The following is a 10,000-nucleotide window of genomic DNA, read 5'->3' as shown; positions in this document are numbered from 1 at the left end:
AAATTATTATTATCATATATATAGTTATATACATCATATACACACAAGGTATATAGCTATATATCCATCATATATATATGGAATATAGTTAAATATACACCATATATATACACACAAGGTATGTAGTTATCTATACATCATCTACGTACATACATACATACATACATACATACACACACACATACATACATACATACATACATACATACGTACATACCTACATACACACGTACATACCTACATACATACCTACCTACCTACCTACATACATACATACATACATACATACATACATACATACGTACGTACATACATACATACATACATACATACACACATACACACATACACACATACATACATACATACGTACATACGTACATACACACGTACATACATACATACATACATACATACATACATACATACATACATACATACATTCTTGTTGAATGTTTTGGGGGGTTTTTATTTGAAAAGGACCAGCAAATTTGTTACTGATGGTGAGGTGTTTCATATCTTATCGTTGTTATACAAACCTAAATACAGACCTGTCAGTTGTCCAGTGTTGTAACTAACAAACAAGACCATTAATTAATTGATGAATGAATACCTAACCAATCACTTAATCGATGGTTGTGTAGGGTTGACGGTCAGCTGATCAGCCGTCATTAAAGCTAAGGAATTAATCGACTTAAAGCAACATTGCATAGCTAAATATTATTGCTGGGTGGGAGAAAACTAAACATTATGTCACGTCTTAGACCACCCAAACACTCGAATTTATTGTGATTATATTAACATGTAAAATAACAAAAAGGGGCAAAAAACAAATATATTTAAATTAAGGTTCATTCAATGCAATACAATTAAAATACCCTCCTTAAGATTTTTTTTTAGTTTTTAGTTGTTTTTTTTGCGTCATGTTGGGAGATGTTGTAACCAACATATGAGTGTTTGTATGCAAAGATTATGTGTCGGAATTGTAACCTTAATGGTTACCTTTTTATGCATTCCATGGTGCCATCCATCAAGCTGATCTGAATTCAACAAGCTCTACAAAATTCGCATAAATGTAAAGATACTACATTGTTTACCTGATACACATTTATGGTATGTAGTACATATGTAGGTCGATAGACAACCAAGTTTGATATGATGCTGCTGGGAAATCCTGAATATGATAACATTGCCACCATGTAGGGAATTCGGTGAACTCCTGAATATGATAACATTGCCACCATGTAGGGAATTCGGTGAACTCCTGAATATGATAACATTGCCACCATGTAGGGAATTCGGTGAACTCCTTTGACAATGCACAAACTCCACGAGGGAGTGAAATCAAAAATAAACAAAAAAACCCCTAAATCTTTGATATAACACATCAAGTAACAATTCTTTGTTGTTATAATCGGCCATACTACAGCAAGTTGCAGTCAAATCCAGGTATAGATTCCCACTCCAAATCTTGTACAATGCAGAGTGTTCCCAATCTTCCACACCTTGTGTAAAAAACGGTATATCTTCGTGTAATTGGAAACTCATTGACTTTTAAAGACGGAAAATCTTCGTGAAATCGGAAACTCATCGACTGGTAGATTATACTTAAATGCTAATAAAAACACATGGCATCATATCAAATGACGGGTAAGTACTGGACAACGATATGTTTTGGCGAGACTACCCTCAAGTTAGAATCACTGCGACTTCAGGTGTCGAAATATGTAATATTCTCAAAGGGAACGTGTGTTCTCGTCTACCTAAGAATTGAAGAAGCCAAGGCTCATAGCAATAGCTCTTTCAGGGATCAGGTTAAGATCTGTCCACGTTCGATGACTGTCACATCAAATATGACATATAATATTCAACCGTCATGCAATTTTTTGTCAAAACCATTGGCTAGTTTTTAATAATATCAAATAATAGCAACTTTGTCAAGTACACATATTTTGTTATATCTATATCTGACTTAGATATGAATTCACATTACAATTCACATGCAGTTGACAAACTTGAATATCGCGTTAATGTATGACGTAATAACTTGAAATTGTACATGTGCGCGCGCGCACACACACACACACACACACGCACAACATACAACTACACAATATACAGAAACATATTACATATATATATATATATATATACATATATATATATATATATATATATATATATATATATATATATATATATATATATATATATATATATATATATACGGACGGTACGTACGTACGTACGTACATACATACATACATACATACATACATACATACATACATACATTACATTACATACAACCGAAAAAACAACTGTAAGATGTTATGTAAATGGTATTAAAGTTATTACTCAAAGGTAGATGAAAAGAGGTGTGATGTTTCAAGACGATGGGAAGTTTGACGCTTGATTTGGCAGAATATCCAGAATTACAACTTTAGAATTGAATTTAACTTGTTGTTCGACATAATTATTTCATAATTCTCAGAGAAAGAAAAGGGACAGAAATGATAACAAAACACAAGAAATTGCTTTCTCTTTTACGAAATACAATTTACACGTGTCGTAGATCAACGTGATCAAGAAGAGAAATAGTTGGAGAAAGTGTAATCCCACTATGTATAGCAACACATGTAACAGGGAGTTGGCCTCCCAGTGTCAACGCAACACATCATCTGTAAATGTCAGGTAACACCTATACTTCGCTTTGGTATTTTTAATGTCACCTTGGCGCAATGTAAGAAATACATGTCTCGCTTCTCTTCAACGTCTGTGGTCCTACGGTAACATAGAAATGTCGAACAGAAAGTTGCCCTTCGCTCTATCTACCGAAATAAAAAGTAGATTCTGACAGTGGACGTTCTGTTTCGGCACAATTTTCCTTATTCAATATTTTCTCATTCGCTGGAAAATTAGATTTTAGAAAAATGTTCATTTCCCATGACCTCATTACACTAAATGAGTTGTTTATTTGTTAACGAATAGAACAGGTGGGCCAGGGAAGCGTAAACCAAACTCAGTTAGGTTTCACTGCAGGCGAAGTGATGTGGTGCCACGGCACAGAGACAGTAGCAGCAACAGACGTGTAATGCGTGTGAGGGGCAAAAGAAAAGGTCTTGGGGCGAAGAACACCGTTCTCTGCTAATGTCCCCCTCCAGGTCTTGAGCAGTTACACTTAGGTTCTGTTAGACGGGAGTACAGCATGTGCGTGTGGCTAGTATTGTCTCGCCCTGGTTCCTAAACATTAATGGACTAGCCACAGGTCAATTGCACCACTTGACGAAAGCTTTGTAGTTTTTCTCTACGAAATTGCCATAATTACAGAACATTTTTCCAACGAGCAATCTGCTCGACAAAACCGTCTTTATGTAGGCCTTTTATTTTCCTCAACAAGCGCAATGGAGTGAAAGAAGCGAATACTTTTCGCACAATAAGCGACCAATCTCTTTTCAAAGCGAGTATATTCGTTTAAACAACCGGGGAAAATAGGAAGGGACACTTGCAGTCCATCTACTTCATATGTGGGTGGTGAGATGGAGTGTCTGACTCAACTTTCCGTCCCACACAAATGTTACGGGTGACTCAAGTTCGATCGACTTATGAAGTGCCACGGACATAAATGTCATTGACAATGTCAAGTCAAGCCAACAAGACTTCACAATCAAACTATCAGAACAAAATGAATAGTTAGTAAAGTGACTGACACCTTCCATACAATCACAATTTGGAAAGTTAAGGATAATTCACGCCATAGGTTCTAATTTTGTAAGACTACATGCACTTAAAAGAAAGGCAAATACCAAGTGATAGACGACAATCACATACAGCGACACATCTCTTTCAACAAGCACGCAATTTAAAAAAAAATGGTTGTGTTAAAAGGTAAGAGCAATTTCCATCTTTTTTTTTGTTATTTCCCTCTTTAGCCAAATGATGAATGCTCACTCGGCGCTAATTACCACGGCTCTGTACCACGGCTCTGACCAACCATGAGCCAAAATCGAACAGTGAAAACAAGCGACGGGCAATTAAAGACCAGCCCATCGCGATTGGTTGCTCAAGGGGGATGTGAAAATGACTATTGTCCGCGTATTAAGCTGGTTAAATTGCACAGTAAATTGCGCGTCTCGTAGACTGCTTGTCTGCTATTGTCAGAAGCCGAGAAAACTAGTAACTACACAAGAACACGGGAGGACTGCCTTACAGGATGATCACGCAGTGCGATCTTTTAAAGAAGTCTGCAAGGTTATATCTTGGCTTTTGGATACCCTCAAAATGACAAAACTAGAAGTCCGGCCATATAACCTCCGATATTTCTTATCGTAAACATCTTCGTCTCTAGTCAATCACTTGAATTAAAGACATGAGCACAGTCGCTGAAGCAAGCCCCGAAGGAGAACGATTACGGCTGACTCAATTGATGCCTTTTGTTGGCTACTAGCCCATTGTCTATTGTAGTATTTATTGCCCGCACATTTGCTGTGTGTGTTTTCGGCAAATTATGTTGGTTTTCCAAAATCTCACCCTGATGGCGCCACGCCTCGCAATTAACGACGGATTTTAAGAGGGCAATTACCAAACCTCCTCGACAAAAAAACTTCCACTTCAACGGCACGTCTAATTCATCTTTTGTGTTGTTTTCCCGATGTGGCGCTAGGGTTCTCCTGAATGGGAATAAAGACATGTAGTGGTATGTTAAAATATCGACAACAAAGGAACCCATAGGAACCCCACTCATGGAGCAATTCAATTCACGCTTTTCATGTTTACTCAGAAATTCCACAACTGTTTGTTTAGTCATTTAGCTCGTTTGTTTTGCTGACTTACAGACATAAAGAGATTTATCTAGTTGGGTAAACTGAGCGGGACGGGGGCGATACAATAAAACTTTAGGGTAAGTCCGCCTGTCTGTCACTGACAGACATAATCCTGGCCCAATGAAGCAGGCATCCATAGAGAGTATGCACATCTATTGAGAGGATAGATACCAATTACAATTTTTATGGTTCTTCAATGGAGTTCTGGTTAAAATAACGTCTTCTGCGACCTCTGTTTTTAGCATGGCGCTAACTTTTGGAATTAATGGTGTGAGACTACTTAAAAGTATACATGCATTGTTAGCAAAAGACATCAAATAGAATCTTTAGAATATGAGAGAGTCTACAAGGCGACATCCTTGATGAATAAATGTACCATTATACAAAGTTGTTGGCTCTTTTGGAGGAATAAACTTCTTTTCGACTGCAGGTGTTTCTCTATCACATTCAAACAAATTATCTTCATTACATGTATTCCTACGCCTTTTAGACCCTCTATGCCTTTTAGACCCTCTATGCCTTTTAGACCCTCTACCGTGAGAAAGCTATATGAGACGTTGTAATTGATTGTATTCAGTCCTATCCAGAACTAAGTCAACTTGAACCAGACTTATCGATACCAACCATTAAATGAAAGAAAACATAGCTAAGTAAAATGAACCGAGAATGTCCATTGCAAAATATCATATTCGGCAAGTCAACCTTGAGCGCACCATGCCACGCTATCTAATGTTTATTCCCAAAATCAATATCACCGTCGAAATGAATGAAGAAACTAAATTCAAACTACTTTCAAAGGGGACTAACACGAGAAGGTAATATAGCAAAGCGAATTCTCGCAACAAAGAATAACAAGCGACACTTTACGTAATTTTCGTAAGCACTTTCATTGATTTTAAGATGACAAATTAAGCGATTGAACGATATTGTCGTATCGATCATAAGAGGAACCGTGACGCCTAACGACAATGCTGAACGTATCTATGCTTTGTATGGCAGAACAATACGGTAAAGGTCCACTAATAATTGCTGGCGCTGGTATTCTATGGAAGAAATGAAACGTGCAATACTAGTGGACTAGGGGGTTTGTTAGACTAATTGTTATACGTCAATTATGAGATTGTAACCAATTAATAAAATCTTAATGAGTATACTAGACACTGTGTTCATTTCACAGTGGACCAATTATAAACATTATGTTCGTCACTTTTTTTCACAAAATTATATCAATTGTGACGTCAGGGAGACAACGAGGTGAAACATGAAATGTTAATTCTAGTAATTTGAACTTGTTTTCTCTTGTACGCCAATTTAACAATGACAAAAACAAGAATAGTTGATGGTGTTTTTATTTCTGAACGGCGTATTAAAATGCTACATTGTCAGACAGAAGAGTGGTTGTTTTCGTGTGTGTGTGTGTGTGTGTGTGTGTGTGTGTGTGTGTGTGTGTGTGTGTTAGATCTCAATTGAATACTAGTACCATATAGGGTTGCGTTGAATCAAGTGGTACAGTTCATTGTGCTTCAATGGCCGCAATAACAAGTGTTGTCAAGTGGCTTGTTCTCTATCGGCGAAACACTTGAAAGTATCAATTAAAGCGGGCAATGAATGAGTCAACATTGGCAATAAGAGCCACTTGAACTTCAAGTAGGATGCTCTTATTCATACATTAATACGATTAACACAATACTGTCAGTGTTCAGCGTCGGATTTTATTAAAACATAAATGTATCACTATAATGTCGTGACGCTGATATAATGAGTGTACGAGTACGACTACAAGTCTAAACCAAATATTAAGCCTGTTTTGTAATATTCGTTGTTCTTTTATCATTTTTAGCTCTGTTAGATATTATTAGATTTGATGACATGACAACATCGATATTCATTTCAGTCAGCGACGAAAAAAAAGCAAAAAAAAATAGTGTTAACTTGACTCAGCGAGAGCGTTCATAACAATTTCATGTATGTCTCGAGAGAAAGACACAAAAACGAGATTAAAAGGTAGTAGATATTGGAGTTACTGACAACCAAACATCATCCGTATGCTTAGGTATATCGTATGTACACGTGGATGTGTTTGCAAACGTGTGTGGGAGTTTTACAAAAGTTAAGGGGGAAAAACACAACCCCCCCAAAAAAATGATTCAAGGATTTGAGATTTACTTGTAAGTGAGTGAGTAAAAAATATTATCTAGAGCAGCTGTCTAATCAATTGTAGGATAGGTTTGTCCAGGTCTACTTCGTCCATGTTTGTCAAAACTAAGCTTGCGGCAGTAGTTGACATAATAACGACTATTAAGTCGTGTAACGCAGAATTTTACTAAGTATGTAGATAATTCGACTTCGGGGCAGATTAGCGAAGAAGCCGAAAAGTTGGGATATCTCCTGTAATCTCTGAAACCGACTTACTCTGACCATCTGTTCACGGATTTACGCCGGTCGAGTCTAGTCTGAGAACTCTGCAATGTATAACAGGATCACGTGTACCAGAACTGTACATATGCATATACAGTGTACACACTGTTGCCTCTTCCCTCAAAATCATGGTCATTGCGTTGCTTTGTAATCGTGCAACCTCTCTCAATTTCTCCGATTTGATTTTTTAAAGTTTTACTTCAAATGTGTGTCTAATCCATATATGTTTGAACCGCACCACCAGTTTGTAATCTTGACTTTGTCGTGATATAACGATCACTGAATCAAATCAATTAATTATTTTGAGATAATGAAAAATGTCTAGCTAGAGTCATAGATAGTTATAGTTTATATGACTATATATGTGAAGCAGAATCAGGACGCAAATTCACGACCACCGAGAGAGAGAGAGAGAGAGAGAGAGAGAGAGAGAGAGAGAGAGAGAGAGAGAGAGAGAGAGAGAGAGAGAGAGAGAGAGAGAGAGAGAGGCACGGACAGACGTAGTGTGTGTGTGTGTGTGTGTGTGTGTGTGTGTGTGTGTGTGTGTGTTTGTGTGACACTATGTTCTGGGACCTTTTTGTCAAAGTCATATAAACTCAGAGACTGCTAAAATATCGAACAAATTTCAAAATAGTTCATCGGTGAAAAACAGAAACATATCAAACTCGTCGAATAAGTAGCCCAGGGGAACAAATTAATTTAATAATCTCATTAAAATTAACAAAGCAAAAAACTACAAATCTGAGAATTAAGCTTATGTAAAAAAAAAATCCGGTTCCCATAATGCATTTAGTGAATTACTTGGAGGCAGCATCCTTCCTGTTTCAAAACTCAAATCTATTGTTGAACTGGAAACTACCTTTCAACATTCAGGAATATGTGTTGGCGTATTTTTTTCTGAACATGGTTGAAACGATAGAAACGGATGGGTTGTTAACCATCTACAAATCGTTGCATTTTAACAAAACTGCCTTCGCATCAGGGAGACAAAACGCCCAAAGGCAGCGGTACAGTCCAAACGTACCGCATGCAGACCAGGACCCCAGGCAATGCGAATTAGAGATACACGAGAAAGAACAAGCAGTGAAATGAATGTCGATTGTAGTCATTTGACTAAGTGTACGAAAATGACTATCAATTATCGTAATTTGATTGGCTATATCAAAATGGGCATAGTTTGAGGACTGTTTCCGCGTCTAGCCCACTATATATTATATACAACGAAGATAGAGATAGAACAAATGAAAGACACTGCACTTTAAATGTGCCACATGTATTATATCGAGTTATATTGAATATTCGGATATGGATCTCAAGAAATCCTGCATTCCTTGTTTTACTTTTTAACGACACCACATTTACATCCACATTCACCACACTGACGCTGAGAGAGAGAGAGAGAGAGAGAGAGAGAGAGAGAGAGAGAGAGAGAGAGAGAGAGAGAGAGAGAGAGAGAGAGAGAGAGAGAGAGTGTGTGTGTGTGTGTGTGTGTGTGTGTGTGTTGTCAAGTTTCGAATCTGTGTGATGGGAAACTGAATTTTCATTTCAATCCGCTTTGTAGGTAGGTGTATGAGTAACAAAAAAGGCAAATATTGAATCATATTAAAAACCTAGCGTAAGCACGGTGTTTAAGTTTTAGTTAAATAATTTCAATTGTCTTATTAACCTATCAGAAGGCTCTTGTTCAGACGTATTTCGTTTAAAAACAGCATCGCAATAAATCATAAATAATATGATTCAACAAGCAAGTCAAGTCTAGTGTAACAATTGGACATGTCTATTAGGTCTTAAGGGCTTTATAGTTAATGCTGTGATGAATTCCACCATAAATTTAGATTGATGTTATTTTCTTTAAATTCTGTTATTTTCTGCCTGACAAAATTCAACCCAATGTAAAACTACGGGGCTTAATATTTACACAAATATAGTGCAAATCAATTAGTGAAGACAATTACTGTGTTCAAATGGTATGATGGTAGCAGAACAACTTCAATAATACAATTGAGGTGATTTCGCATCAAAACCATACCTTGGGTCCAAGCCTTATCGTATAAACTACGTATGGTCTATATCGTCGGTGACACCATACTGGATAAAAATGGCAACCGTAACTAATTCTGTAATTTCACATACACTAAATACGGCTAAACATGGCAACTAGAACTTATTCTGAAATTTTACAAACACCAATAATTTAATATGTGATTTCCAGTACGCTACACATTGTCTCAGTTTTCTTTGTAGAACAGAGTTACAGCAAAACTATTGAAAAACCTGATAATTCGAAGGAGCTGGGTTCATTCACTGAATTAGAACTATTTGTGATTGTAACGTACAATTTTACTTCTTGTTTAGAAAATTGTGGATCAGGACCATCATAAAATGCAGTACGTACAGTTGATGTCAAGTATTCCGACGTCACCATTAGCCCAAGGTTAAGATTTATTTTTGAAACCTTTTCCCCGAAAACGGTAGTCTTTTTGACATCATTGAAATGCAGACATGACTTTTCGAGCTTTGCTGATTTCCTTTCAATATTATGTATCTCACCTGTAGCTTAGCGTCAAATACGACTTGGAAATAAACTCACTAAACTTTTGTTGTTGCTCTGTGAGGGTCAATGTACAAATGGTTGAAATAGAGGTCAATATGATATCAACATAGAGTTATTTTACAATCCAATATGGCCACCATCCAATATGGCCACCATCCAATATGGCTACCTATATTGTGTTATTAACTCTAGATGTATAAGGGAA

This window comes from Glandiceps talaboti, chromosome 15, assembly GCF_964340395.1.
Source record: "Glandiceps talaboti chromosome 15, keGlaTala1.1, whole genome shotgun sequence".
NCBI lineage: Eukaryota > Metazoa > Hemichordata > Enteropneusta > Spengelidae > Glandiceps > Glandiceps talaboti.
This window is presented reverse-complemented; position numbering follows the sequence as displayed.